This window comes from Cynara cardunculus (assembly GCF_001531365.2).
Source record: "Cynara cardunculus var. scolymus isolate 2C chromosome LG 1, CcrdV1, whole genome shotgun sequence".
NCBI lineage: Eukaryota > Viridiplantae > Streptophyta > Magnoliopsida > Asterales > Asteraceae > Cynara > Cynara cardunculus.
In genome coordinates this window covers 28523208-28528692 of record NC_037528.1, presented here as the reverse complement: position 1 = coordinate 28528692, position 5485 = coordinate 28523208, and positions in this window count along the sequence as shown.

The window sequence follows — 5485 nt, the reverse complement described above, 5'->3', positions numbered from 1 at the left end:
TAAATCAGATATAATATCTGATTTACGAAACCCAAATCAGATAAAAATAATTTTTGCGTCTCCATAATTATCATGGTTTATTTTTAAACATTTACACATGAAGTTTGGTTCTAAAAAAAATTAAAAATTACAATTTAAATGACGTATCACTTTTATTAAAAATACCGCAAAAAAAAAAACAAAAAAAACAAATAAAGGCTGGATCCCCCCTCGGGGGCAATCTGAGTGGCTGGCTCACCCTAGGGGGCGATTCGTTGCCCGGTCTACGAGGGTGCATAATAATATATTCTTTTTAGGATGAAAGTGGGTCCCACATAAAAAAATTTCCCTTAGAATTATGGGCTGGATCGCGCCGAACAGTACGGATCGACCCCCGGGGGCGATCCGTGTGGGTATTTACGTAAACCCTCTAAAAACTGGTTATTTTGTGGAAGATAGTTGTATAAAATGGTTAGTTTTTGACATTATTCCTTTTCACTCGGTTTTTCTAGAGAAAAGGAGCGGTGGTGGTGATGGATGGTGACTTATGGTCCCCCACCGCCTAGGGATGGTAATGGGGCGGGGATGGGGCGGGGACCCCAATACCCGTCCCCGTCCCTGATCCCCCAAAGTTGAGGAGAGAAAGTCGGAAAGAGCAGTCACCATGGAGAGGGAGAGTCGAAGAGGGAGAGCCGGAGAGGGAGTAGGGCTGTCATCGTCGGCCTGTCGCCGTCGCCGATTAAGGTAACCTGGTCGGGAGAGGAGCAAGGCAGCAAGCGCCGTGGAGCCGTGGAGACTGGAGGAAGCGTTTGCGTCGTACTCGTACAGATGAGCAGCAAGCGCCGATTAAGGTAACCTGATTGGAAGCCTGTGCGTCGTACACTAGTACTCGTACAGATAGCAGCAGCGCAATACCGTGGAGGCGTGGAGACTGGAGAATAGGAGATTAGGTCCATTAGGATTTAGGAGAAAATTGTGTGGACTGGGCTGGAGGAAGGAGTGATATACCAAAGCCCAAAGCCCAAATTCTTATAAAACATATACATATATATATATATATATATATATATATATATAACGGGTACGGGGCGGGGAGTGCTATACCTGTCCCCGGCCCCATCCCCGGCTTACGCCAAGCGGGAATCCCCATCCTCGTCCCCGGGACCTGATTTTCCGAGGAATACCCGTCCCCGATCGGGGTGGGTGGACCGGGTTATCCGACGGGTCGGGGTCCATTACCATCTCTACCACCGCCTATTTATATAAAACATTAAGTAATAGAACAAAATACATCGTCAAATCGACGTCATAGAGTGTCATAACATGAAAAAACGCGAAATCAGATATAATGTCTGATTTTTCCTCTAAAAATTAGCTAATTTTTTTTCGTAACCACAATTATCATTATCTTATTTTATAACGAAAAATCATGAAATTTTAAATTAAATATGTAAAAAAACACAGTTTATGTATTGTTTGATTTTTATTAAAAACACCCTTTAATTTGTCAAACCAAAAACACAAAATGACGAAATAGAGGTCAAATTTCGTAAATCAAATATTATATCTGATTTACGAAACCCAAATCAGATAAAAATAATTTTTGCGACTCCATAATTATCATGGTTTATTTTTAAACTTTTACCCATGAAATTTGGTTATAAAAAAGTTAAAAAATACTATTTAAATGGCGTATCAGTTTTATTAAAAATACCATAAAAAATCAAAAAATAAATAAAAATAAAGGCTGGCTCGCCGTAGGGGGGCGATTCGCGGCCCGGTCTACGAGAGTGCATAACAATATCTTCTTTTTTGGCTGAAAGTAGGTCCCACATAATTTTTTCCCCTTAGAATTATGGGCTGGATCGCCCCCAAACAGTACGGATCTCCTCCGGGGGCGATTCGTGTGAGTATTTACGTAAACCATCTAAACACTGGTTATTTTGTGGAAAATGGTTGTAAAAAATGGTTACTTTTGTCATTTTCCCTTTTCGTCTGGTTTTTTAGAGAAAACGAGCGGTGGTGGGGATGGATGGTGACTTATGATCCCCCACCACGTATTTATATAAAACGTTAAGTAAAAAATCTATCATCAAATCGGCGCCAAATCGACGTCATAGAGTGTCATAATATGAAAAAACGCGAAATCAGATATAATGTCTGATTTTTTCTCCAAAATTCAGCTAATTTTTTTTTTCGTAACCACAATTATCATTGTCTTATTTTATAAACCATGAAATTTTAAATTAAAAACGTAAAAAACACACACTTTATGTCTTGTTTCATTTTTATTAAAAACACCCCTTAATTGTCAAATCAAAAACACAAAATGACGAAATAGAGGTTAAATTTTGTAAATAAGATATTATATCTCATTTACGAAACCCAAATCAGATAAAAATGATTTTTGCATCTCCATAATTATCATTGTTTATTTTTAAACCTTTACCCATGAAATTTGGTTCTAAAAAAGTTAAAAAATACAATTTAAATGGCGTATCTGTTTTGTTTAAAATACCGCAAAAAAAACAAAAAGAAACAATTAAAGGCTGGATCACACCTGGTGGGCGATTTGAGTGGTTGGCTCGCCCTGGGGCGATTCGTGGCCCGGTCTACGAGGGTACTTAATAATATCTTCTTTTTAGGCTGAAAATTGGTCCCACATAAATTTTTTTCCCATAAAATTATGGGTTGAATCGCCCTGAACAGTACGGATCCCCCTCGGGGAGCGATCCGTGTGGATATTTACGTAAACCCTTTAAAAACTGGTTATTTTGTGTAAAAGGGTTGTATAAAATGGTTAGTTTTGTCATTATCTCTTTTCGCTCGGTTTTTCTAGAGAAATCGAGCGGAGGTGGGGATGGATGGTGACTTATGGTCCCCACCGTCTATTTATATAAAACATTAAGTAATAAAACAAAATTCATCGTCAAATCGGCATCAAATCGACGTCATAGAGTTTCATAACATGAAGAAACGCGAAATCAGATAAAATGTTTGATTTTTTTCTCAAAAAATAGCTAATTTTTTATTTTCGTAACCACAATTATCATTGTCTTATTTTATAACGAAAAACCATGAAATTTTAAATTAAATACGTAAAAAAACACAGTTTATGTGTTGTTTCATTCTTATTAAAAACACTCCTTAATTGTCAAATCAAAAACACAAAATCACGAAATAGAGGTCAAATTTCGTAAATCAGATATTATATCTGATTTACGWAACCCAAATCAGATAAAAATAATTTTTGCGTCTCCATATTTATCATGATTTATTTCTAAACTTTTACCCATGAAATTTGGTTCTAAAAAAGTTAAAACATACAATTTAAATGGCGTATCAGTTTTATTAAAAATACCGCAAAAAAAGAAACAAAAAAAAGAAAACAATTAAAGGCTGGATCGCCCCTGGGGGGCGATCTGAGTGGCTGGCTCCCCCTAGGGGGCCGATTCTTGGCTCGGTCTACGAGGGTGCATAGTAATATCTTCTTTTTAGGCTGAAAGTGGGTCCCACATAATTTTTTTTCCTTAAAATTATGGGCTTGATCGCCTCGAACAGTACAGATCGCCCCCGGGGACGATCCGTGTGGGTATTTACGTAAACCCTCTAAAAACCGGTTATTTTGTGTAAGATAGTTGTATAAAATGGTTAGTTTGTCATTTTTCCCTTTTCGCTCAATTTTTCTAGAGAAAACGAGCGGTGGTGGAGATGGATGGTGACTTATTGTCCACCACCGCCTATTTATATAAAACGTTAACTAATAAAACAAAATCTATCGTCAAATCGACGTTATAGAGTGTCATAACATGAAAAAACGCAAAATCAGATGTAATGTCTGATTTTTTCAACAAAAATCAGCTAATTTTTTTTTTCGTAACCATAATTATCATTGACTTATTTTATAACAAAAAACCTTGAAATTTTAAATTAAATACGTAAAAAAACACAGTTTATGCATTGTTTCATTTTTACTAAAAACACTCTTTAATTGTCAAATCAAAAACACAAAATGACGAAATAGAGATCAAATTTCGTGAATTAGATATTATATCTGATTTACGAAACCCAAATCAGATAATTTTTGCTTCTCCATAATTATCATGGTTTATTTTTAAACCTTACCCATGGAATTTGTTTCTAAAAAAGTTAAAAAATACAATTTAAATAGCGTAACAGTTTTATTAAAAATACCGCAAAAAAAAAAAAAAACAGTCTAGCTAACAGATAAAGTTTATCTAACAGATAAAGTTTATATCTCAATAACACTAATAATCTAGTTATAAATAACCAAATTATAGTGATTTCACAAAGAAAGTTATGAATACTCAAAAATAAAATAATAACACTTAAGAACAGTTTTGAGCTTCAAAGGTTTTATTTTATGATATGAAATACGTAAAAGAGACTTTTTCTCTATGCGCTCACACTCTTTTACAGTAGACCTAATCATCTATTTATACTAGCTGGTTAATACTAAAATAACTATGTATTGCTACTTTCTAGAAAATAGTCTAGCTAACAGATAAAGTTTATCTTTTACATGGATAAGCATTATTAACAAGATAAACTATAATTCCAGCTGTTGATTTGTCATCTTCARYTGTCATTATCAATGTGATGAATTCATCCTTATCTTCAAATCTTCATTACACGCTTGGATGAATACTTAGAAAATCTTCTAAGTGTTTGTCTGTCCAGAGCATCGATGAGAACGCATCGTCCATTGGTCCTCTGGTTGAACTTCGTCCATCGGTCCAATGTTCATCGATCCTCTGGTTGGTCTTTCCATCGATCCAATGGTTTAACTTCGTCCATCGGTCCAATGGTTGTTCTTTCCATCGATCTTCTAGTTAGTCTATCCATTGATCCAATGGTAGAATCCAGACTTAGTCGTTTCTGCCTTGATGTCTTCATTGGTCTTCTGGTTCTTCATCACTTGTTTGTTTTTCATTACTTTTTACATTTTGCATTGTKGRGTTTAACAATCTCCCCCTAAGTAATGAAATAACAAAGTCTAATCTAGATACATATGAAGAACAGACACTAATCTAGAAGAAAAACATCAACTTCCAACTTTTCATTGGATGACAGATGATGGGGTGGTGATGGTTGCGTTGGTGGTGATGGTTGCGTTGGTGCAGCGGATGGAGATATATATATGCAGCCAGCGGATGGAGATGTATATGCCAGCGGATGGAGATGTATATGCAGCCCCCGCCTCTGTCTCCCCCTCATGAAGTCCAAGACCTTGATCATCGGGGTCTTGGTCATTGTGGCGTTGTCGTTTTCTTGGGCGGCTGCTCGAGCATGAGGCGTGGAACTGTATCAACAAAGGCCTGGAACTCAGCCTTGGTGACCAGATCGGCTAAGGGGTAAACTTCTACAGCAACGGATGCTGCAGGTTGTGCCTCTGTTCCTGAGGCGCCTTCTTAGCCTTGTGTGAAGGTAGGCTGCGAAGGACTTCCATCATGTCCTTGATAGCCTTCGAGAGAAGAACTATCTC